This window comes from Bos indicus, chromosome 7, assembly GCF_029378745.1.
Source record: "Bos indicus isolate NIAB-ARS_2022 breed Sahiwal x Tharparkar chromosome 7, NIAB-ARS_B.indTharparkar_mat_pri_1.0, whole genome shotgun sequence".
NCBI classification, from domain to species: domain Eukaryota; kingdom Metazoa; phylum Chordata; class Mammalia; order Artiodactyla; family Bovidae; genus Bos; species Bos indicus.
In genome coordinates, this window is record NC_091766.1 from 17,156,789 (window position 1) to 17,184,187 (window position 27,399).

A 27,399-nucleotide genomic window follows, 5' to 3' on the forward strand; every position below is an offset into this window, starting at 1 on the left:
TCCATCTTAAAATGGAGGAAGACAATATTCAAAGTGTGTTAAGGACTGCAGAAATCAGATAGACCTTTGCCTGTTGGCTAATGGATGCTAGACTTCTCTGAGTCGGATGAAGCTAGTGCTGGCCAGGGCTGTCTCCATTCCAGGAACCCTTAACCACCTCCCTGCCCCCTTTGCCCTTCTGAGGATGAAATTAATCCTCGTAGAAAGCTTATGGCCTGCTTGTCCTGCCATGATCACCATCTCTTCCATCTTGGTCACTGCCCAGAACTGAAGTCACTCTGGTCTGTGTGGCATATATGTTGGGTACATGAATGAATGAATGAGTGAGTGACTCCCCCAATATTCTTATCCCCATAAAGCCCCATAGTTTTCTCTTTTGAGCCAATAGCTTGTGGTTTCCTCCACTATGAAAGCATCTGCTCTGAATGACATTTTCTGTAGTAAGCAAACCCTCCCCCACCCTTCTTCATATTCACTGAATGTTCCCTCCATGTCTTTAGGAACACTGGAACTTGAACAAGTCATTTCCCCCTCTCTTTAGGTTGTACAGTGCAGCATGTGGAATCTTAAGTTACTTGACTAGGGATTGAACCCATGCTCCCTGCACTGGAAGTGTGCAGTTTAACCACTGGACCACCAGGGAAATGACGCCCACCCCTCCACCTCCCACTCCATGTCTTTGATAAAAGTATAACCTGACTTTTGTTTGAGGACACTGCTTTCCACACATTTCAAGAGAACAGTGGCCACTGTCCATTGTCCGAGGGTAATGGGTTTCTTCTACACCTCTCATGATCTCTTCTGGACCATTGACTCTCTTTTCACAATGAATAAAACCCTCCTCTGTTTGGAATCATGTCCTGAGTCTTTCCAGCAATCTCTCATTCCTTGTAAAACTCCATTCATTTCCTGGTTTTTCCCCCTCACTCCTTGGAGATGCTGTTGCATGAAACAATGCTTGATATCAAACCTGCTAGCTTGGAATTATAAATCAGTGACCCTCAGGACCCATCTCCACTGTGCATCGTTCATTCAGTCTGTACAAGTTTTTTTTTTTTTTTTTTTAACATAAGAACCACCTCAGACATTTATTTCCTATATATTTACAATTTTTCATGATCCATCTATAAGCAGTTTTAACAAGTATGGACATATTTTATCCCATAATTTGCCTTTCAGCATATTATGAAGATACCTAAGGCATCTAAGCCTCTTCAGTGTTATTCTTTTTTAAAACATTTCTTTATTTTAGTTGGAGGCTAATTATTGTAAAGCAAAGTACAAGTTTTTAAATTGACAATTAACTGGTGAAAGGACATGAAGAAAACTCTGTGCATTCTGGGCATGTTCCATATCTTGATCAGGGTGACGGTTTTATATCTCTGTCTCTATATCTGGGCTTCCCTGGTGGCTCAGGTGGGTATATAACCCGACTGCCAATGCAGGAGATGTGGGTTTGATCCCTGGGTCAGGAAGATCCCCTGGAGCAGGAAATAGCAACCCACTTCAGTAGTCTTGCCTGGGATATCCCAAGGACAGAGGAGCCTGGCAGGCTGTGGTCCAAGGGGTTGCAAAAGAGTTGGACACAACTTAGTGACTAAACAACAACATATCTGTGTCTATTATAGACATGCTGCTGCTGCTGCTAAGCCTCTTCAGTCGTGTCCGACTCTGTGCGACTCCATAGACAGCAGCCCACCAGGCTCCCCGTCCCTGGGATTCTCCAAGCAAGAACACTGGAGTGGGTTGCCATTTCCTTCTCCAATGCATGAAAGTGAAAAATGAAAATGAAGTCGCTCAGTCGTGTCCGACTCTTAGCGACCCTACAGACTGCAGCCCACCAGGCTCCTCTGTCCATGGGATTTTCCAGGCAAGAGTACTGGAGTGGGGTGCCATCGCCTTCTCCGATTATAGACATAGATAATGCCAAGTTCCTCTGCCTGTGGAATTTTCCAGCAACATATCTAATATACTATTTAGCCATGAGAAAGGAGGATTCCTGCCTTCTGCAACAACACAGATGAACCTTGAGTGCTTATGCTCAGGAGATTGTCAGACAAAGACAAATACTGTACAATCTGTTTTCTAAAAATAAAAATGGAATCTAAAAAATCTCAGAAATCTAAAAATTTCTTTGTTAAAAGAAAAAAATGAGTAAAGACCTGATTGCCAGGAGACAGAGGTTGGGAGGATACGGTTGATGTAATTTGAGGGTATGAACATGTAATGAGTAATAAGTAACCCATGGGAATACACAGTTCCACGAATACACTGAAAGCCACTGAGGTGTACATTTAAAAAGGACAAATTACAGATGGATGAATTATACAGTTGATACTGTGTATAAAATAGATAACTAATGAGAGCCTACTGTATATCACAGGGAGCTCTCCTTAAAGCACTCTGGTGACCTGAATGAGAAGGAAGCCCCAAAGGGGAGGGATATATGTATATGTGTGACTGACTCATTTTGCTGTACAGCAGGAACTAGCACTACCTTGTAAAGCAACATACTCCAATAAAAATTAAAGAAAAAGCTGGTTAAAAAAAAAGAAGAGGGGCCTGCGGGGAGGGGTGCTGGGCCGGGGCCGGGCTGGGGCTGGGGGCGGCGGGGGCGCCGGGCCGTGCGGGGGACCCCGGCTCCGCGCTCAGGCCGGCCCGCCGCCGCCAAGATGTGTTTGTTCCTCATGATCGGGCGCCACAAGACCACCGTCTTCATGGATGCCAAGGAGTCGAGCACCGTGTTCGAGCAGAAGCGCATCGTCGAGGGTATCCTCAAGCGGCCTCCGGATAAGCAGCGGCTGTACAAGGACGACCAGCTTCTGGACGACGACGGCAAGACGTTGGGAGAGTGAGGCTTCACCAGCCAGACAGCACGGCCTCAGGCCCCTGCCACTGTGGGGCTAGCCTTCAGGGCAGGTGAGGCATTCGAGGCCCAGCCCGCCTGAGCTGCCGGATGTGACGAAGCCACAGGACTCAGGAAGCAGCGCCAAGGAACAGGCTGTGCAGTGGGAGGCCTCCCGGAAATGTCCCCCCTCAATAAAAGATTTGGGTGTTCAAAAAAAAAATTAAAAATAAAAAAAGAAGAAGGGAATTCCCTGGCAGTCCAGTTTAGGAATTGACACTCCCACTGTTGTGGCCTTAGATTCAATCTTATGTGGGGGAACTAACATCCTACAAGTCATGTAGCCTGGCCAAAATAAAAAACAAGTAAGAAAGGGTTTTGGCTAATTCTCCTACCTCAGGCTCTGTCCGTTTGATGCCTGTGAGGAAGAGGAGGTAGGCCAGGAAGAGGCAGATGGAGAGCTGCAGGTGGAGGGAGGTGCTGGTGTTCTGGATGGATTGACACAGGAGGAAGGTGAGGGCCGCCAGGAAGAGGCAGAGCAGAGAGAGGCTCAGCCCCACGTAGGTGATCATGGTCAGCACGGGATCCTCCTAGATGCAGCAGGAGAAAAGAGATCCCAACTGGTTTTTGTTTTGGATGCTGTGGTTCCCAATAAGCCAATAAGCCAATTGTGGTTCCCAATAAGAACTCTCAACCCACAGTGGTAATTTCCTCGTGAGAAACTGAGCAGACCAATAGGGGCCAGACTGGACTTCTCTCGTAGTCCACTGGTGAAGAATCAACCCGTCATTGCAGGGGACATGGGTTCCATCCCTGGTCTGGGAGGGTCCCACATGCTGTGGGGCAACTAAGCCCGTGTGCCACAAGTACTGAGCCCACCTGCTGCAACTAGTGAAGCCCACGTGCTCTAGAGCCCACTGCTGGGCTCCTCTGCAACAAGAGAAGCCATCACAGTGAGAAGCCTGGGCACAGCAACTAGAGAGAGCACATGTGCAGCAATGAAGAGCCAGGCAGCCAAAAATAAATAATTTTCTAAAAAGATGTAGAATATTGCAATGAAACATGACTCTCGTCCAAACAATAAAATAATGATAGCCAATAAAATAGTAACTTTTCTCGATCTCATTGCAGAGATGAGTTTGCACAGCAAAGAGGAGACGTTAACTCAAATTCTTCCCAAGGGAGATGAGACATGGGAACTATTTCAGTTTTAACAGAGCACAGAAGGAACAGGTAGTTGTTACAGGAGTGGGTGTGAAGAAATCCATCAGAAGTTCACCAAATTCCTAAAGGCTGAATGCAGTGGTTTTGGACAACTAGTTTCCCAGATAGAAGGGATGTTTCACTCACAAGTTCTATCCCACGAGAACATATGAAAAGAGGTTCCACACCATTAGTCATCAGGGTCATATAAATTAAAACCACAATGAGATGCCACTACATACCTCCTAAAAGAGTAGTATTTTTTTAACAGGATAAAAGAGAAATTTATATTAATGCATGCGTATGGAATCTAGAAAAAATGGTATTGATGAATGAATGTACTTGCAGAGCAGGAATAGAGACTCAGACATAGAGAATGGACTTGTGTTCACAGCAGGGGAAGGAGAGGGTGGGACCAGTTGAGAGAGTTGCATTGGAGCATATACACTGTGGCTTCTCAGGTAGCATTGAAACAAGTACACTACCATGTGTAAAATAAAAGCTAGCTGGAAGATGCTGAATAGCACAGGGAGTTCAGCTTGGTACTCTGTGATGACCTAATAGGATGGGATGCAGTTTCAGTAAGAGGGAAACTCAAAAGGGAAGGGAATGTTGGTGTACATATTCATGTTGGTGTATGGCAGAAACTAAGACAGCATTGTAAAGCATTATCCTTGGATTTAAAAAAAATGAAAAAAGGAAGAAGAGAGGAAGATACATAGCTGTTCCTCTGCTAATATTTTTTCATCTTCTTTTTGAAGATCCCTGCCTTCCACCCCAGCACCACCCTGCAGCAGAGCTGATTTTCAGCGTCATGTGTGTTTACACACGTACCTTCAGCTCGACCGAGGCCATGAGGACGGCAAAGGTGGACAGATGGCTGCAACTGCATACAGTTCGAGTTCCGTCGGAAAAGATCACGTGGCACCCTTCATTAGACCAGACCAGCTCATCCCAGTAGACACAAAGAGACTTTCTGCTTTCCCCTACCATCTGGAAAGAAAATTGCTCTTCATGAGACACTATCATTTAAAATCTGAAGCTTCCCACATATACATGCACGCACACACACATGCAACGAAATACTATTCAACCATAGAAAAGAAAGAAATAATAAGAAATTATTTGCAACAATACAGATTGACCTAAAGGGTATTATGCTTAGTAAAATGTCAGGCAGATAAAGACAAATACTCTATATTATCTCCTATATGTGGAATCTAAAAAAACAAATGAATGGAATATAAAAAACAGAAACAAACTCACAGACATAGAAAATAGACTTGTGCTTATTAAGGATGGGGACAGACAAATTAGGACTATGGGATTAATAGATACAAAATACTATCTATTAAATAGATAAGCAACAATGATTTACTATATAGCACAGGAAACTCTACCCATTATTTTGTAATAACCTTTAATGGAATATAATCTGCAAAAGTACTGGATTACCATATTGTATGCACGCGTGCATTCTTAGTTGTGTCCAACCAGAATCCTTTGTCCATGAAATTTTCCAGGCAAGAATACTAGAGTGAATTACCATTTCCTCCTCCCAGGCATCTTCCCAACCCAGGGATCAAACCCATATCTCCTTCCTCTCCTGAAGTTGCAGGCGGATTCTTACCACTGAGCCACCTGGGAAGCCCACTATATTGTATACTTGAAGCCAGTATGACATTCTAAATCAGTTCAGTTCAGTCACTCAGTCACATCCGACTCTTTGCAACCCCATGGACCTCCCTGTCCCATCATCAACTCCCGGAGTTTACTCAAACTCATGTCCATTGAGTCAGTGATGCCATCCAACTGTCCTCCCCTTCTCCTCCTGCCTTCAGTCTTTTCCAGCATCAGGGTCTTTTCAAATGAGACAGCTTTTTGCATCAGGTGGCCAAAGTATTGGAGTTTCAGCTTCAGCATGTCCTTCCAATGAATATCAGGACTGATTTCCTTTAGGATGGACTGGTTTGATCTCCTTGCTGTCCAAGACTCTCAAGAGTCTTCTCCAACCCTGCAGTTTAAAAGCATCAATTCTGCAGCACTCAGCTTTCTTTATAGTTCAGCCCTCACATCCATACATGACTACTGGAAAAACCATAGCTTTGACTAGATGGACTTTTGTTGGCAAAGTAATGTCTCTGCTTTTTAATATTCTGTCTAGGTTGGTCATAACTTTTCTTCCAAGGAGCAAGCATCTTTTAATTTCATGGCTGCAGTCACCATCTGCTGTGATTTAGGAGCCCCCCTGTCACTGTTTCCATTGTTTCCCTATCTATTTGCCATGAAGTGATGGGACCAGATGCCATGATCTCAGTTTTCTGAATGTTGAGTTTTAACCCAACTTTTTCAATCTCCTCTTTCACTTTCATCTAGAGGCTCTTTAGGTCTTCTTTGCTTTCTGCCGTAAGGGTGGTGTCATCTGCACATTCTGAGGTTATTGATATTTCTCCTGGCAATCTTGATTTCAGTTTGTGCTTCATCCAGCCCAGCATTTCTCATGATGTACTCTGCATATAAGTTAAATAAGCAGGGTGACAATATACAGCCTTGATGTACTCCTTTCCATATTTGGAACCAGTTTGTTGTTCCATATCCAGTTCTAACTGTTGCTTCTTGACCTGCATACAGATTTCTCAGGAGGCAGGTCAGGTGGTCTGGTATTCCCATCTCTTTCCGAATTTTCCACAGTTTATTGTGACCCACACAGTCAAAGGCTTTGGCATAGTCATTAAAGCTGAAGTAGATGTTTTTCTGGAACTCTGCTTTTTTGATGATCTAACAGATGTTGGCAATTTGATCTCTGGTTCCTCTGCCTTTTCCAACTCCAGCTTGAGCATATGGAAATTCACAGTTCACATACTGTTGAAGCCTGGCTTGGAGAATTTTGAGCATTACTTTGCCAGCGTGTGAGATGAGTGCAATTGTGCAGTAGTTTGAGCATTCTTTGGCATTGCCTTTCTTTGGGATTGGAATGAAAACTGACCTTTTCCAGTCCTGTGGCCACTGCTGAGTTTTCCAAATTTGCTGGCATATTGAGTGCAGCACTTTTACAACATCATCTTTAGGATTTGAAATAGCTCAGCTGGAATTCCATCACTTCCACTAGTTTTGATTGTAGTGACACTTCCTAAGGCCCACATGACTTCGCATTCCAGGATGTCTGGCTCAAAGTGAGTGATCACACCATGTTGAATATCTGGGTCATGAAGATCTTTTTTGTGTATATTCTTGCCACCTCTTCTTAATATCTTCTGCTTCTGTTAGGTCCATACCATTTCTGTCCTTTATCGAGCCCGTCTTTGCATGAAATGTTCCATGTTACCTTAGTATCTCTAATTTTCTTGAAGAGATCTCTAGACTTTCCCATTCTATTGTTTCCCTCTATTTCTTTGCATTGATCGCTGAGGAAGGTTTCTTATCTCTCCTTGCTATTCTTTGGAACTCTACATTCAAATGGGTCTATCTTTCTTTTTCTCCTTTACCTTTCACTTCTCTTCTTTTCACAGTTATTTGTAAGGACGCCTCAGACAACCATTTTGCCTTATTGCATTTCTTTTTCTTGGGGATGGTCTTGATCACTGCCTCCTGTACAATGTCATGAACCTCTGTCCATAGTTCTTCAGGCACTCTATTAGATCTGATCCCTTGAATCTATTTGTCACTTCCACTGTACAATGGTAAGGGATTTGATTTAGGTCATACCTGAATGGTCTAGTGGTTTCCCCTACTTTCTTCAATTTATGTCTGAATTTGGCAATAAGGAGTTCATGATCTGAGCCACAGTCAGCTCCCGGTTTGTTTTTGCTGAATGAGCTTCTCCATCTTTGGCTGCAAAGAATATAATCAATCTGATTTCAGTACTGATCATCTGGTGATGTCCATGTGTAGAGTCTTCTCTTGTGTTGTTGGAAGAGGATGTTTGCTATGACCAGTGTGTTCTCTAGGCAAAACTCTATTAGCCTTTGCCCTGCTTCATTCTGTACTCCAAGGGCAAATTTGCCTGTTACTCCAGGTAATTCTTTTTTTGTTTTTGTTTTTTTTAATGCTGCAAAAAGCTTTATTGTTTCCATTTGGTCCAAGGCTTGAGAGTGGGCTCTAGGGTGTTAAAAAGCTGCCTAATAGCTGCAGAGAGAGGCTTCAGGCAGCCCTGATGTTAGGCGGGTTCTTCAAAGCCCACTGGTCTACAGAAGCTCCTAGTCGCGCTTGAGGGTGAGCCTTTCGAAGAGATACTCGCCCAACCCAGCCTGGGGACCAGCCAGCCTGCAGAGGTTGGTCAGGTGGTCACCCATCTTCTGGATGAGTTTCACTTCCTCATTTAGGAAGTGGTTCTCTAGGAAGTCACAGATGTGGGGGTCTCTGCGGGCAGAAGCCAGGCCGTGCAGATCCAACAGGGCTTGATTCAGGTTCTTCTCTAGGAGAAGGGCAGCTTCCATAGCGTCCTGGGTTTTACCCCACTCGTCTTGAGATGGCTTCTGCACGTCCGGAAGAGGGCGCAGCCGCCACGCTGGTTTTGCAGTTTCAAGAGACGCTCTGCGCCCTCGTGCTTCTCCTTGGCCTATTCGCGAAAAAAGTGACCCACACCCTCCAGGGCCACATCTTCGCCGTCGAAATAGAAGCCCAGAGAGAGGTAGGTGCAGGAGGCCCACAGTTGCATGTTAACCGGGCGGTTGACTGCGGCCTCCACTTCGGTAGAATAATTCTAACGAATCTGGGAGCTCGTGATTGGTCGGTAATAAGGAGTTTAAAAATGGACTATATATAGCTCATCAGGTGGCTGGTCCTGATGATCGCGGACAGCTGAGTGGCTGACTCCTGAGGCTGCGACTGGAAAAAAGGTTGGAGGGTGGTCAGAGGCTGGAGCAAGGGGCGTCCCTGGGTCTGTTCCATCAAAGCACTGTTGAAGCAAGAGACAGATTCACGGAGCCGCAGAGCGCACTTACCAGGTATTTCTTGACTTCCTACTTTTGCATTCCAGTCCCCTATCATGAAAAGGACATCTTTTTTGCGTGTTAGTTCTAGAAGGTCTTATAGGTCTTCGTAGAACTGTTCAGTTTCTTCAGCATTACTGGTTGGGGCATAGACTTGGATTACTGTGATATTGAATGGTTTGCCCTGGAAACAAAGAGAGACCATTCTGTCGTTTTTGAGATTGCATCCAAGTACTGCATTTGGGACTCTTGTTGACTATGATGGCTACTCCATTTCTTCTGAGATATTCTTGTCCACAATAGTAGATATAATGAGCATCTGAGTTAAATTCACCGATTCCAAATCAACTATACGCCAATAAAATTTTTTATACTAAGGTTTTTGTTTTTAAATTTTTTTATGCAATTTAAATGTTACTTTCCATTTATAATTATTGCAAAATTGTGTTTACACAGAAACAGACTCACAGACGTAGAGAACAGACTTGTGGTTGCCGGGGGGAGGGGGAAGGGGGAGAGATGGACTGGGAGTTTGGTGTTCGTAGATGCAAACTATACATTTAGAATCAATAGACAGCAAGGTTCTAACATATAGCACAGGGGCCTACATTGAATATCTTGTGAGGACAATTTTTAATGTGTTTTAAAAGTAATGGGATTCAGTTTTTTTTATGGCTATACCGAGGTATAATTATTATAATTATATTTACAAAGGTAAAGAATCTGCCTGCCAATGCAGGAGACACAGGAAACGTGAATTCAATCCTTAGGTTGGGAAGATCCCCTGCGGTAGAAAATGGCAACCCACTGCAGTATTCTTGCCTGGAGAATCCCATGGAAAGAGGAGCACGGTGGGTTACAGTCATAAGAGTCAGACACGACTGAGCGCACAGCACACACTACATAAAATGTGATGAATTTGGACATATGCAAACACCTGTGATGCCAGCACCACCATCAAAATAACAAAACCTACCCAACACTTCCTAAAGTTTCTTGTGTCCCTTTGTTTCAGCTTTTTGTTTGTTTTTGTGGTAAGAACACTATAAGATCTACACTCAACAAATTTTGAAGTGCAAGATACCATATTCAATATAGACTTTGTTATATAAAGTATCTTCTACTTAGAACTAGAAGACCAGATAATGTATTTTCAAATTCTTCTTCAATTAATTAGAGGCTCAAGTTTCAATTCTTGGGTCAGAAATGAAATTTTTCCAAATGTTAAAAAAAAAAACCTCTTTCATCTGACTTCAAAATTTGCTTGTTTACTTTTGGCTGTGCTGGGTCTTCGTTTTGTGCAGGACTTTCTCTAGTTTCAGAGAGCAGGGTCTACTCTCAAGTTGCAGTGCATGGGCTTCTCACTGTGATGGCTGGCTTCTCTTGTTGCTGAGCATGGGCTCTGGGGTGCATGGGCTTCAGTACTTGTGACACGTGGGCTCAGTATTTGCAGCCTGAGGACTCTAGAGCTCAGGCTTAGTAGTTGTGACACAGGGGCTTTGTTGCCCTGAGGCATTTGGGATCTTTCTGGACCAGGGATCGAACCCACGTGTCCTGCATTGGCAGGTGGATTCTTTACCATTGAGCTACCAGGGAAGCTCTCATCTGACTTTTAATTTTTTGAGTCTTTTATTTTTTCCAGCTTTATCGAGGAATACTCGACAAATATAACTGTACATACTTAAAGTACGTGACTTGATGATTTCACTTTAAGAGACCTTACTGTGAACATCTTGGGCTTCCCAGGTGGCTCAGTGCTAAAGAATCTGCCTGCCAGTGCAGGAGACACGGGTTTGATCCCTGGGTCAGGAGGATCCCCTGGAGGAGAAAATGCCAACCCACTCCAGTATTCTTGCCTGGAAAATCCCATGGACAGAGGAGCCTGGCAGGCTATAGTCCATGGGATTGCAGAGTCGGCTTTATCTGTTCATTTCCCAACAGTAAATAAGGCTACAGTTTTTATCACTTCTTAGTCTGTTGAGGGAATAATTCCCATCACGTAATTTTTGGAGTAGCTAGTAACCAAGCACTGGGCTGAATTTCCAATCTCCATTGGCAATTCCTGATAAACCAGCTTGGGGAGAAAGAATTGACTACAAAAACCATACCTTTTCACTACTGGGTTTACAGGTGTGATTGGTAGAAATCTCTAGGTGCTCAAACAAGTTGATAACTTGCCCACCTGTATATGGTGAAATGTGAAGTTCACAGGTTTGGCCAGGGAACAATTCTTCTTGCATCCTGTGGTACCACTTATCATCTTGGAATTCAGTTGAAAGTGATCCAGCTTTTCATCAAGAGTTAGGTTTTCCTTAGACACAAAGGAGCCATCTAAGATGGACCCGAAAGACTTGTAAGAAATGAAAACCACAGCACCTGAAAGGAAGCAAGGATATGATCAACCTGAGGAGGAGATGGGGGAATGTGTAGCCAAAGTTAAGAATTTATCTGGCAAGTCTCTAAGAAGTCAAATACGGAATGTAGAATCCTAAATCCTACTTTGTTAGATCATACATCCATGAAAAAGAGATGGGGAGATTTCAAAGCCTTTCCACTTGCAGGATGATAAGGCTATGTCTGGATTCTAGAAAAGATACCCTCTGTGTCCCTTGCAGCAGTTTACAATAGTCAAGATATGGAAGCAGCCTCAGTGTCCTCCATAGATGAATGGATAAAGATGTGGTATATATACACAATGGAATATTCAGTTCAGTTGCTCAGTCATGTCTGACTCTTTGCGACCCAATGGACTGCAGCTCGCCAGGTCTCCCTGTCCATCACCAACTCCCAGAGTTCACTCAAACTCATGTCCATCGAGTCGGTGATGTCATCCAGCCATCTCATCCTCTGTCATCCCCTTCTCCTCCTGCCCCCAATCCCTCCCAGCATCAGGGTGTTTTCCAATGAGTCAGCTCTTCGCATGAGGTGTCCAAAGTACTGGAGTTTCAGCTTTAGCATCATTCCTTCCAAAGAACACCCAGGACTGATCTCCTTTAGGATGGACTGGTTGGATCTCCTTGCAGTCCAAGGGACTCTCAAGAGTCTTCTCCAACACCACAGTTCAAAAGCATCAGTTCTTTGGCGCTCAGCTTTCTTTATAGTTCAGCCCTCACATCCATACATGACTACTGGAAAAACCATAGCCTTGTCTAGATGGACCCACAAAAAAGAAAGAAGTCTTGCCATTTGCAGCAATATGGATGAACCTGGAGGGTATGATGTTATGTTGAGTGAAATGAGTCAGAGAAAGACAAATCCCACATGATTTCACATCTATGTGGAATCTAAAACACAAGACAAAAGAGAAACAGACTCATGGACATAGAGAACAAAGTGGTGTTTTCCAGAGGAAAGAATGTGAAGGGGGCATGGGGAGAAGATGGGTGATTGGAATTATATATGTCACAAAGATATAATTATACCAGAGAATATAGTCAGTAATATTGCAACAATTTTGCACAGTGAGTTGATCATTCATAATGTATAAAAGTATCAAATCAGCCTGTTGTATAGCCGAAATTAGTATAGTATTGTGTATTAATTATTAATATAATTCAATAAAAAATAAAAGTAAATTTCCCCTCCCCCCAATTCTAGAGATGTTGAGATAATCTAGGTAATTTCTGTTACCTCCAGTTCCTCCTCCAGTGACAACACTGCAATCGATGTCCATTGACTCCTTTTCAGTCTGTAATTTAACTATCTCATTTTCTGTTTTGCAGCTGTTCTTGATAGTCAGCACTTCAATAACTAAAAAAACAAAAAAATCTGTGTGAATATTGGAAATCTTTATAAACACTTGTTTTAAATTATAATCTCCTTGTCCATCTCATTTCAAAAAATGACAAGGACTTCTCTGGTGGCCCAGTATTTAAGACTTCATGCTCCCAATGCAAGGTGCACGGGTTTGATCCCTGGTCAGGGAACTAAGATTCCACATGCAGAATCCAACAACACCATGTATGATCTTAAAAAGATCATACACCATGACCAAGTGGGCTTTATCCCAGGCATGCAAGGATTCTTCAATATCTGCAAATCAATCAATGTAATATACCACATTAACAAATTGAAAAATAAAAACCATATGATTATCTCAATAGATGCAGAGAAAGCCTTTGACAAAATTCAACACCCATTTATGATAAAAACTCTCCAGAAAGCAGGAATAGAAGGAACATACCTCAACATAATAAAAGCTATATATGACAAACCCACAGCAAACATTATCCTCAGTGGTAAAAAATTGAAAGCATTTCCTCTAAAGACAGGAACAAGACAAGGGTGCCCACTTTCACCATTACTATTCAACATAGTTTTGGAAGTTTTGGCCACAGCAATCAGAGCAGAAAAAGAAATAAAAGGAATCCAAATTGTTAAAGAAGAAGTAAAACTCTCACTATTTGCAGATGACATGATCCTCTACATAGAAAACCCTAAAGACTCCACCAGAAAATTACTAGAGCTAATCAATGACTATAGTAAAGTTGCAGGATATAAAATCAACACACAGAAATCCCTTGCATTCCTATACACTAAGAATAAGAAAACAGAAAGAGAAATTAAGGAAACAATTCCATTCACCATTGCAACGGAAAGAATAAAATATTTAGGGATATATCTACCTAAAGAAACTAAAGACCTATATATAGAAAACTATAAAACACTGGTGAAAGAAATCAAAGAGGACACTAATAGATGGAGAAATATACCATGTTCATGGATTGGAAGAATCAATATAGTGAAAATGAGTATACTACCCAAAGCAATTTATAGATTCAATGCAATCCCTATCAAGCTACCAACGGTATTCTTCACAGAGCTAGAACAAATAATTTCACAATTTGTATGGAAATACAAAAAACCTCAAATAGCCAAAGCTATCTTGAGAAAGAAGAATGGAACTGGAGGAATCAACCTACCTGACTTCAGGCTCTACTACAAAGCCACAGTTATCAAGACAGTATGGTACTGGCACAAAGACAGAAATATAGATCAATGGAACAAAATAGAAAGCCCAGAGATAAATCCACGCACATATGTACACCTTATCTTTGACAAAGGAGGCAAGAATATACAATGGATTAAAGACAATCTCTTTAATAAGTGGTGCTGGGAAATCTGGTCAACCACTTCTAAAAGAATGAAACTAGAACACTTTCTAACACCATACACAAAAAGAAACTCAAAATGGATTAAAGATCTCAACGTAAGACCAGAAACTATAAAACTCCTAGAGGAGAACATAGGCAAAACACTCTCCAACATACATCACAGCAGGATCCTCTATGACCTACCTCCTAGAATATTGGAAATAAAAGCAAAAATAAACAAATGGGACCTAATTAACCTTAAAAGCTTCTGCACATCAAAGGAAACTATTAGCAAGGTGAAAAGACAGCCTTCAGAATGGGAGAAAATAATAGCAAATGAAGCAACTGACAAACAACTAATCTCAAAAATATACAAGCAACTCCTACAGCTCAACTCCAGAAAAATAAATGACCCAATCAAAAAATGGGCCAAAGAACTAAATAGACATTTCTCCAAAGAAGACATACAGATGGCTAACAAACACATGAAAAGATGCTCAACATCACTCATTATCAGAGAAATGCAAATCAAAACCACTATGAGGTACCATTTCACACCAGTCAGAATGGCTGCGATCCAAAAATCTACAAATAATAAATGCTGGAGAGGGTGTGGAGAAAAGGGAGCCCTCTTACACTGTTGGTGGGAATGCAAACTAGTACAGCCACTATGGAGAACAGTGTGGAGATTCCTTAAAAAACTGGAAATAGAACTGCCTTATGATCCAGCAATCCCACTGCTGGGCATATACACTGAGGAAACCAGAAGGGAAAGAGACACATGTACCCCAGTGTTCATCGCAGCACTGTTTATAATAGCCAGGACATGGAAGCAACCTAGATGTCCATCAGCAGATGAATGAATAAGAAAGCAGTGGTACATATACACAATGGAGTATTACTCAGCCATTAAAAAGAATACATTTGAATCAGTTCTAATGAGGTGGATGAAACTGGAGCCTATTATACAGAGTGAAGTAAGCCAGAAAGAAAAACACCAATCCAGTATACTAATGCATATATATGGAATTTAGAAAGATGGTAGCAATAATCCTGTGTACGAGACAGCAACAGAGACACTGATGTATAGAACAGTCTTATGGACTCTGTGGGAGAGGGAGAGGGAGAGGGTGGGAGGATTTGGGAGAATGGCATTGAAACATGTAAAATATCATGTATGAAACGAGATGCCAGTCCAGGTTCGATGCATGATACTGGATGCTTGGGGCTAGTGCACTGGGACGACCCAGAGGGATGGTATGGGGAGGGAGGAGGGAGGAGGGTTCAGGATGGGGAACACATGTATACCTGTGGCGGATTCATTTTGATATTTGGCAAAACTAATATAATTATGTAAAGTTTAAAAATAAAATAAAATTTAAAAAATAAATAAATAAAATAAAAACAAGAAGAAAAAAAAAAGATTCCACATGCAGCGTGGTGTGGCAAAAAAATAAATAAAAATTAAATTAAAATAAATGACGACTGTAGGAGTGTCTGACACTTTGTGACCCAATAGACCATACAGTCTATGGAATTCTTCAGGTAAGAATATTGGAGTGGGTAGAAATTTCCGTAGGAATTTCCCCATGGGATCTTCCCAACCCAGGGATTGAACCCAGGTCTCCCACATTACAGGCAGATTCTTTACCAGCTGAGCCACAGGGAAGCCCAAGAATACTGGAGTGGGAAGCCTATCCCTTCTCTAGTGGATCTTCCCAACCCAGGAATTGAGCTGGGGTCTCCTGCATTGCAGGTGGCTTCTTTACCAGCTGAGCTATCAGGGAAGCCCTTGACAACTGTGGGAGCTTCAAATGAAAACTGGAGCTTGGGTGCTGGAGTTGGAGTGGACACATAGAAGCTGTTGGCTTTATTTGGGCACCCAGTCTCTTATTGGAGGGAACAGATTCAATATGGTAGAGTTGAGTGAGGCTGGCATGAGACTGTCTCATCTCTTCTAATCTTGAGACTGATATCTTTCCTTTTGACCACACTACCATTCAAGAGAAGGTCTTAATTAAAGAGTTTAAGAGGCCATTATTTACTAATCATATACTTTTTCACTTAGTTTGATACATGCTGAAAAATAACAAGGCATATAAGTCAGTTACTATTGATACTATGGGCTTCCCAGGTGGCTCAGTGGTAAAGAATCCACCTGCCAATGCAGGAGATGCCAGAGATGCGAGTTCAATCTCTGGGTCAGGAAGATCCCTTGGTGAGGAAATGGCAACCCATCTAGTGTTCTTGCCTGGGAAATCCCATGGATAGAGGAGCCTAGCAGGCTACCGTCCATGGGGTCTCAAAAGAGTTGGACACGACTTAGTGACTAAGCAATAACAACAAATAAAATAGATAACTGATGAGAATCTACTGTACATATGCACATAAAATCTACAGCACAGGGAACTCTACTCAGTGCTCTGTGGTGACCTAAATGGGAAGGAAATCCAAAAAAAGAGGATATGTAGCTGACTCATCTTGCTGTATGGTAGAAACTAACACAACAGTGTAAAGTACCATATTCCAATAAAAGTTAATTTAAAAAAGAATCACAAGGCATCTTATTCCTTCCCTCCATCTCTCCATACTCACTCTTTTGTCTCTTTTGTTTTGAACAAGCCAAATATTTTAATCACCTACACATTAATCAACTTTAGCACCAACCTTTCTCTTTCTCTCAAACCTGGCAGCAAATTCACCTTTTTGCTGAAAAGACACCAATGTTGGTGTGAATCTGATTGGGAGCACTGACTTCATCTAGACCGCCAGTAGATCTATCCTGGCTGATCCCAGTCACATAACTGCATTCACTGTTCCTCCAGAGCAGCCAATCAGATCCTTTCAAAATGTGAATCAGATAGGGTCTCCCTGAATAAAAGCCAGTGTTGTTACAATTCCCAGGAGACCCTGTCTGATCTTGCCTTACATCAGTTCCTTGACCAGTCACTTCCAGACACTCTGCAAGTACCTCCAGCACACCAGGAATGCTCACCCCAACCCCTCTGCCCAGGATCATTCTCCGTGAGATATGCACGTAGCTCACTCCTTCTTTTCCTTCAAGTCTTCTTACAAATCTCACCTCCTCTCCAAGCCTACTCTGATCAGTCTAATTAGCATCACAAACTGCTTCCCTGGTATTTGCTATCTCCCTCCCCACATCTCTAAGACAGAAAGATGTGATTACATCAAAAGTGGAAACATCTTCACCCAAGAGTCCTTTCAAGAAACCACAGATTGGCAGAAGATATTTAGAAACATAAATGAAGTCCATCATATGTAAAGAGGCCCTAAAATTCAGTAAGATAAAAACCAAAAGTATAATGGACAAAGAACAACTGGATAAGGGAAAATGAACAAAGAATATAGATCAGAATAATTACAGAAATGAAATCCAATGGCCAGCATAAAATGAAGACTTCTAGTCCATTAGTAATCAGTGAGATGCACATAAAACTACAGCAAGAAACCATTGCTTACTCATAATGTCATCAGGGGAAAAATGTCTGAAAACTTAAGGATATGGAGGGGGGAAACTATATTTCAATAAAATAATTTTTTCTAAAAAAGTGGAATCTTATCCTCTAATTGATGACAGCGCCACATTTTTTTTTCTGTCCGTATATTCAGTCATTCGTTTGATGATTAGTAAATGCTTTGAAGTACCAGACACTTTACTAGGTGCTGCTTATGCTCCCAACTTTTACTGATTCTAAGACTAGAGGCTGCTTTATCCTTCAGTGTATCCTTGATAAAGATTTGTACGTAACTCTAGGGTGACTCTTGGATTAAAAGTGACAATACACACAGCCACAAAAGATTCACTTTGAAAATAGGTTAGACCTGAATGATGAATGGATGGTCCAGTCAAATGAACGTTCAAGCCTCATCCAATGCAAACTTAGGGTTCTGAAGAGAAATAAGATATTTCATGTCAAGTACATACACAGATTTTGCCAGTGTAAAGAAAGAGAAGGCTGTTTTCTGGCAATGGAATTGTAGCTCAACCAGCATTTCCTGAACCCAATTAAGTTTGAGAGTCTGCCTGAGTATCTATGACCGCAGCTTACCCATAAATTGTGACTCTTTCCTCAGCGTTCCTCCTGTGGGTCGATTGAGGGCAGCTTCATAGGCTGCCGACTGCACTCTGTGAAGATACTGTGTCGCTAAACGGGCAGTTTCTTCCTTGCGTCTCTGAGATGACTCGCTGATGGTCTTGCTGAAGTTGCCAAAAGAATTGACTATTTCCTGCCATACAAACAGTGAGTGTGCAGACACAGAGAGCAGACTTGTGGTTGCCGAGAGGGAGAGGGGTTGGGAGAGGGATGGACTGGGAGTTTGGGATTAACAGATGCAAACTATGATACAAAGGATGGATAAAAAATGAGGTCCTACTGTAGAGCACAGGGACCTACATTCACTATCCTGTGATAAACCATAACATAAAAAAATAAATTTAAAAATTGTGAGTGTCCTCACAAAATAGAAACAGACTCACAGACAATTTAGGAATTTGGGATTAACATACACACACCTGTTGTTTACCCAAACAGGTAAGCAATAGGGGCCTACTGTATAGCACAGGGAACTATACTCAATATTCTGTAATAATCTATATGGTAAAAGAATCCGAAAAAGAATGAATATATATATGAATCTCTGCTATACACCAGAAACTAACACAACACTGTCAATCAACTATACCTCAATAAAATTTAAAAAAAAGAATAAAATACCTAGGAATAAACAAAATAGTGTGATATGCCACTAAAATTTTTTTTAAATAATGAAATATTGAGGAATAAACAAAAAATAATGGATGTGAAAATGACTATTGTCTAGTAGGAAATCATAAAAGGAAACTAAGACTACAGATTTTATTTTCCAGACCTTTCTCGAAGCTTCCACAACTATGAGCTTTCTCTGGGATTATTCCCATTGCTCAATAGCAGAAGAAGGGAACAGTGTAGGGAAAAGGTGTGAATGTTTAAACAAAGCTGGAAGAAACTCAGACCTTACACTGTCACTTCATTTCATTGTGAAGTAATTGAATGTTTTTAATTCACTGGTCCTAGATTTTGCATCACCTTCTACCTGGTTTCCTGGGTGGGGACGATCCCCTGGAGGAGGAAATGGCAACCCACTCCAGTATTCCTGCCTGGAAAATCCCATGGACAGAGGAGCCTGGTGGGCTATAGTCCGTGGGATTGCCAAGAGTCGGACACGACTGAGCGACTGAGAACGTGCCCATGCTGCCTGGTCTCACCTTTGCTTTTCTTCTTAATTCCCCTGCATTTGTGCTTTCTTTTAGAGCTTTTTAGTATACCCCTACAGAAGTGATCAGTTGTCATCTAATATGGGAAAATGCTTATTTTCAGAAAATTAGGAAGGGAGAGACCTCTGTAGCCAGTAGAATTAAGGTAAAAATCTATTGTGGGGTTTGCGTTCCTCCTGTGATGTGGAGACAGAAAGGACAAAGAACTTGTCCCACCTAATTTATAATTAATTCCTTCTGGCATACTGGAGGAAGAAAAAGATGGAGAATTATCTATTGTGAGAGAACATTCACAGAAACTGAGAATGATTTCAAACCTGTAACACAAGTGTGACATTGTTATCTTCTGGTACTCCTTTTGTCACCATGGTAACAGAGCTAATCCTGTTGTTATTTGGGTCCTGGGTGGTGTCCTAAAAGGAAAGAATAGAAACATATCATTGGCTTTCATTCAGTTAGAAGCATCCAGAGGTTGTTCTCAAGTTCTCAGAAGCTTTATTAAAACAGTTGGTCCTGGCAGAGAAATACTCTGACATATCTGTGAATGCAAGACTGCAAAATTAAACACACTTGTTGGAGCTTAACACACACACACAATGTAAATAAAGTTCAATACATTGTTTTGGGACTAGTGGGCATCCATTTGAAAAGAGTGAATCAGTTCAACACCCACCTCATTATCCTCAAAAATAATTTCTAGAGAACCAAAATGTTAAAAATGCCTAAATATAATAAAATCTAAACTCTCAAGCTAATCCCTTTTTTCCCACTGACAAAATCAAAATAAAATTGGAGAAGAGGCAATTCAAATATATTAACTTTAGGGGATGGAGACATAATAATAACCAAGAACCATTCATAATAGTCAAAATATTAAAATTTATTTCTGTTTTTGTATATTTTATATAAAATATTTGTGTTCCTGTATAACATATTATTTATACATAACCTTCTTATATAATATATAATAATGTAGACAGGTTCTTCCACTCTCTCTTTTAATAAAAACAATCTTCATAGCATATTTACCTTTCTTCTTGACTGTGATTAGAGACAGTCTATTTTCCAAAAGTACACTTTCACCTAAATGGTTTAGAAGTCAGGATTTTTAATTCCTTTAAGGTCTATATGACACTGGACAACTTAGACCAAACTACAAATAACGTTTAATGAAACAAAGGACTGGATTTTGAAAATTCATCTTATGGGTGTACATACTGGTTTCCTTATTGTCTTAATGTAACATATATTTGTTTTGTAGGTCACCCTTAAAAGATTTATTTACAATAACACACAGTACTTGCAGCAATGAAATTATATCAATCGTAATAATGATTAAATTGAGGGGGTAAGGGTGCTTCTTTTTTAAAAAATAATTTGATCATGCCATTTGGCCAGGGATCTTAATTCCCTGACCAGCGATGGACCCCATGCCTCCTACATTGGAAGCATGAAGTCTTAACCCACTGGACTGCCAGGGAAGTCCCAGGGTGCCTCTTTTTTTTTTTTTTATAATTAATTCTGTACAAAGCTAGTGTTGACTGAGAACACTTCATGGCTGCCATGTTTTCCCCAAACAATACTTTGTTGCTCAAAATGAAAGCAATAGATAAAGCATAAAATATGGAAGAAATAGGAGAGGATCTAAAAATATTAATATCAAGAAACACCTTTTTATCCCCAGAGACCATTATGTGTGTATGCGCTGGTGGGGTTGATTTGAACCCTTGTTTTATATTTTAGCATATTCCCCCTAGAGAGTATTTTGTTTGTAATTATTGCTTATTTCCACATACTGGTGGTGGGCACCAAACAGATTTACAAAGATGGGAACATACCTGTTGTTTACGGTCTTCTGAAAATGTAACTTGGGTTGGGGTAGGGGAACTATGGTTGATTCCTAGAAATAGAATGAGAGTTCAAAAAAAAAAAAAAAAGAAATGAAATGAAATGTTTGTTCACAGTCTGAATTTGGAGAAATTTCCCTCCCAACTTTTCTCCCAGCTTTCTTTCCAAATGGGATTTCTGCCTCTCAGTCATGCCTGCTGGTTGTCATGCCTGCTGGCCAATTGAAGTATGTGAGTGTGTGTGTTAGTTGCTCATTAGTGTCCAAGTCTTTGTGACCCCATGGACTGTAGCCCGCCAGGCTCCTCTGTCCATAGAATCCTCCAGGCAAGAATAGTGGAGTGGGTTGCCATTCCCTTCTCCAGGGCATCTTCCCAACCCAGGGATCCAACCTGGGTCTCTGGCATTGCAGACAGATTCATTACCATATGAGTCGCCAGGGAAGCCCAAAATTGAAGTATAGTTTTTTTTTTTTTAATAATATTGTGTTAGTTTCAGGTGTATAATATAGTGAGTCTATATTTTTATAGATTATATACCTCATTTAAACTTATCACAAAGTAGTGGGTATATTTCCCTGTGCTGGGCAATATATCCTTGTTGCTTATTTATTTTATACATACTTGTTTGTGCCTTTTAATTCTATACCCCTGTCTTGCCACTCCCCCTTTCTTCTCCCCACTGGTAGCCACTAGCTTGTTCTCTATATCTGTGAATCTGTTTCTGTTTTGTTATATACATCTGTTTGTTTTATTTCTTAGGGTCCACATGTAAGTAATACCATACAGCATTTGTCTGTCTTTGTCTGATTTATTTCGCTAAGTATAATACTCTCTAGTCCGTATTGTTGTAAATGTCAGAATTTCATTCTTTTTGTTGCTGAGTAGTATTTCATTGCATGTATATATATCTATACCTATCTGTCTGTATCTTTATATATCTCATATCTTCTTTATCCATTCACCTGTCAATGGACACTTAAGTTGCTTCTGTATCTTGGCTATTGTAAATACTATTGCTATTTTCAAATTAATGTCTTTGCTTTCTTCAGATATATATCCAGGAATGGAATTGCTGGATCATATGGTAACTCTAGTTTTAGTTTTTTTGAGGAACCTCCATACTGTTTTCCATAGCGGCTGCACCAATTTACATTCCCACATCCTCTCCAACATTTGTTGTTTGCAGACTTTTCCATGATAGCCATTCTGATATATGTGAAGTTGTATTTCATTGTGCTTTTGATTTGCATTTCTCTGATGATCAGCAGTGTTGAGTATCTTTTCATGTGCCTGTTGGCCAGCTGTATGTCTTTGAAAACATGTCTATACAGATCTTCTGTCCATTTTTAATCAATTAAAAAAATTTTTGATGTTGTATGTGCTGTTAGATATTTTGGAAATTAATCCCTTATCCATCATATAATTTGTAAATATTTTCTCCAATTCAGCAGTTTGTCCTTTAAAAAATTTTTTTTTAATTTTGTATTGGAGTATAGTTGATTAACAATATTGTGTTAGTTTCAGGTATACAGCAAATTGGTTCAGTTATACATGTGCATGCGTGCTCAGTCATGTCCGACTCTTTTGCAACTCCATGGACTGTAGCCTCCTAGGCTCCTCTGTCCATACAGTTTTCCAGGCAAGAATACTGGAGTGGGTTGCCATTTCCTTCTCCAAGTTATACGTGTATATGCAGCTATTCTTTTGAAAAAGAATTTGTCTTTCTGTTTTTTAATTGAATTGCTCTATCTTTGGATTTTTTTCAATAGAAGTAAGGATGACAAGTTAAAATATCAATAAATTGACAGCCACTAGGGAGAGCCTTTGTGGTTACTTTAACAGAAGCTGTGCATTTGGAAGGCATCTCTGCTCAGTGGTAAAGAACCCGTCTGCCAGTTCAGGAGATACAGGAGACACAGGTTCTATCACTGGGTCTGGAAGATCTCCTGGAGGAAGCAGCCATAACAACTGCCTCCAGTATTCTTGCCTGCAGAAGCCCATGGAGCCTGGCAGGCTACAGTCCATGGGGTCACAAAGAGTCAAACACGGCTGAGCGACTGAGCACACACACATACATGTTATGCATACATAAACACACATAAACAGCTATATCAAATGACAATGTTTAGATACTGAGGAATTTAAAGGTTATTAACATATTGAAGTCAGATCCATATTGATTATTTGTTTGTTTTTCATCATTTGTTTTGGTCAAATCTTTCTTTTAGAAAGTTTTCACCTGAAGGTGTCAGAGAATCTGCTTACCTACACAAGTTCCTCTGGAGCCAATAAATTGAGTTCTCCCCTCAGGCGTCTCAAACCCAGGATTGCAGACACAGAGGTAGCTTCCCGGGATGTTCTTACATGTGGCTGTCAGTGGGCACGCTGTGCTGTTCAGGCATTCATTCTTATCTGTGGCAGAAAAGGAAAGGGATGAAAAATGAATCATTCAGTGACACAGCTCCATGGGGTCACTCAGGGTTCCGTGAGTTCACTTCTTCATCCCATGCTTGTGCGTGTCCACTACACACGAGTCACAGTATTAGCCAGCATCAGAGCAGTGAACAGTCTGTGTATTTCAAGGCACTCACCTTGAGTGAACTGAACAACAGCAATAAATACTTCAATAAAAACACTTTTTAACTAAAAAATTAAAAAAGAGACTTAATACCTATTTGGGCTTCCCTAGTGGCTCAGATGTAGGAGACCTCAGTTCAGGAATCAGGAAGATCCCTGGGAGAAGGAAATTACAGTATTCTTGGGAAATCCCATGGGCAGAGGAGACTGGTGGGCTACAACCTCCTACAGTCCACGGGGTTGCAGAGTCTGACATGAATGAGTGACTAACATTAACTAACATACATGTTTATTTATTTAAAAAAAACAGTAGAAGGAACAGGAAGTGATGAACAGAGATTTTTAAAGTGTGAGTCTAGAAAACATGTCTCGGAGGAAGTGACAAAATATAAGAGAATATGAAAACACCATACAAGAAATTCCTTCCCCCCCCTCAAAAAAAAAACCCCAACAAACAGTGAGGTAAGATTTAGAAAGAGAATGGGACTCATTGGGTTTCCCAGGTGGCGGCAGTGGTGCAGTGGTAAAGAATCTGCCTGCCCATGCAGAAGACACAGGAGATGTGGGTTTGATCCCTGGGTCAGGAAGATGCCCTGGAGGAGGAAAATGGCAATCCACCACAACATTCTTGCCTGGAGAGTTTCATGGACAAGAGGAGCCTGGTGGGCTATAGTCCAAGGGGTCAGGGTGTGATCGAGTGACTGAGCACGCATAGAACTCATCTGTGTAGAAAACAATGGAAGAACTAAGACGACTTTATGACGAGTCCACATTTTCTGTGTCTTGAGCACAGGTGGCATTCTTATATTCAGAGTCTACAAACAATATATGCTGGAGAGGGTGTGGAGAGAAGGGAACCCTCATATATTGTTGGTGGGAATATAAATTCATATAGCCATTATGGAGAATAGTATGGGAATTCCTCAAAAAACTAACAATAGAATTGCCATATGATCCAGCAGTCCCGTTCCTGAGAAAATTTCTCTCTACCCCCAAAATAAATACATAAACAACTCTTTTTATATGAGTTGATTTCTCCATGTGAAAAACTCGGCAGCAACATCTGAAAACTCACTAGTGTGTTTCAGGAGTTGAGTTCTTTTAAAACACTTTCTAAAAACTACATTCTAAAGCTCTGAAATAACATGATAGAATATACAATGAAAACAAATTCCCATGCACAAATCTTGAAGTTTTTTTTTGCTATAAATATAAACTTAAGTGATAAAAGTTTTTTGAAATCCCCAAATGCAAAATGGTAGGAATAGAATTTTATGTGAACTATATATTTTTAATGTATTAGGAAACATTCTCCTTAGAAGGAAGTCTATGACAAACCTAGACAGTGTATTAAAAAGCAGAAATACCACTTTGCTGAGAAAGGTCAAATCTATGGTTTTTCCAGTAGTCAAGTACAGATGTAGAGTTGGACCATAAAAACACTGAGTGCTGAAGAATTGATGCCTTCATACTGTGGTGTTGGTGAAGACTCCTGAGAGTCCCATGGACAAAAAGGAGATCAAGCCAGTCAATCCTAAAGGAAATCAACCCTGACTATTCATTGAAAGGACTGATGCTGAAGCTGAAACTCTAATCCTTTGGGCAGAGCTGACTCATTGGAAAAGACTCTGATGCTGGGAAAGATTGAAGGCAAAAGGAGAAGAGGGGAGCAGAGGATGAGATGGTTAGATAGCATCACCAACTCAATGGACATGAGTTTGAGCAAACTCTAGGACATAGTGAAGGACAATGGAGCCTGGTATGTCCACGGGGTCACAAAGTGTCAGACACCACTTAGTGACTGAAATAAAACAACATTTCAAGTGGGAAATTAATATGCTATACATGCATGCCAACCCCTTATTAATATGGACTTAAAAATATTCCAGATTGAGGACAAACCCCTTTTATACATCCCTGGCTAACATTCCTTCTTATTTAGTGCTGTGCTGTGCTTAGTCGCTCGGTCATGTCTGACTCTTTTTGACCTCATGGACTGTGGCCTGCCAGGCTCTTCCATCCATGGTGATTCCCTAGGCAAGAATACTGAAGTGAGTGGTCATGCCCCACTCCAGGGGATCTTCCCTCCCCAGGGATTGAACCCAGGTCTCCTGCATTGCAGGCAGATTCTTTACCGTCTGTGCCACCAGGGTAGCCCAAGAATACTGGAGTGGGTAGCCTATCCCTTCTCCAGAGGAACTTCCAAACCCAGGAATCAAATTGAACCCAGGGTCTCCTGCATTGCAGGCAGATTCTTTACCTGCTGAGCTACCAGGGAAGGTCCTTTTATTTAGTATTTAGATCCCAAAACTCTGCAATCTAAACAAAAAGACCCTTGAGCTAAAGAATTTAACGGCTCTTTATGACATTCAACAAAAAATGCTTTCCATGCCTAACACGTAGGTCTCTACTATCAAAGCCATTGACTTGATCAGTTATTCTCCAACTTTAGGTCCAATATCTCAATATGAGGGATAAGTAGACCTACTTTTGTCTAGAATGTTCTTACCTAAATAACACTCACCTATGCACTTCACTCCAGAACCATTAAAATATGTCTTCCCATTGCTTGATTCAAATCCGGATTTACAGGTGCAGAAGTAGCCTCCCACAGCGTCTGTGCAGATGGCTTTCGAAGGGCAGGCCTGGGTATTCAGGCATTCATTCACATCTGTGATTAAGGATCCATCAAAGGTCAAACGAGTGAGTTCAATCCATGTTGCCCTCCTGTCAGGCAGACATTTGGTCTGCCATGGGGTACTTCCTAGGTTCCTGGCACTTGGTTTATCATTCTCTTGCCCACCAGTTCATGAGAGCATTCCAGGTCCTGATTCCACAGAATTATATTTTTATGGGGAGACAAGGGAACAAATTATCCCATATGGAAAGGATTGCAAATAGATGTAATATAAGAAGCCAGATTGAGGGCAAGAGGAGAAGGGGGTGACAGAGAAGGGGGTGACATAGGATGAAATGGTTGGGTGGCATCACCGACTCAAACACATGAGTTTGAGCAAACTCAGGGAGTTAGTGAAGGACAGGGAAGGGAAGCCTAACATGCTGCAGTCCATGGGATCTCAAAGAGTTGGACACGACTGAGCAACTGAAGAACCACAACAAGAAGCCAGAGGCGGGATGAACTGAGAAAGTAGCATTGAAACATACACGTTACCATATGTAAAATTAGAATGCCAGTGAAAATTTTACTGTATGATGCAGGGAGCTCAAATCTGGTGCTCTGTGACAACCTAGAGGGGTGGGATGGGATGGGAGGTGGGAGGGAGGTTCAAGAGGCAGGGAACATATGTATACCCATGAGTGTGAGCAAGCGCCGGGAGTTGGTGACGGACAGGGAAACCTGATGTGTTGCAGTCCATGGAGCCACAAACAGCTGGACACTGAGCGACTGAATTGAACTGATAGCTGATTCATATTGATGTATGGCAGAAAGAAACACAGTGCCATAAAGCAATTATCCTCCAATTAAAAATAAATAAATAAATAAAAAAGAAGCCAGAGGCTAAGAGGAGGTCAGGAAGAGAAATTCTGTTGGATGACCAGGGCAAGTGTGGCTGAGACGACTAAGTATGAGAAAATCTAGCAGAAGGTGGGCTTTTTTTTTTCTTTT

General features: G+C 41.2%; 1 protein-coding gene and 1 pseudogene across 1 annotated transcript in view; one reads left to right on the forward strand and one right to left on the reverse strand.

Annotated features, from left to right (window-relative positions):
• The window catches only part of LOC109561677 (adhesion G protein-coupled receptor E3-like), a 128,005-nt gene that overhangs the window by 21,564 nt on the left and 79,042 nt on the right, over positions 1 to 27,399 (reverse strand). The window lies entirely within an intron of this gene.
• Positions 1,537 to 3,185, forward strand: LOC139183898 (elongin-B pseudogene; annotated as a pseudogene).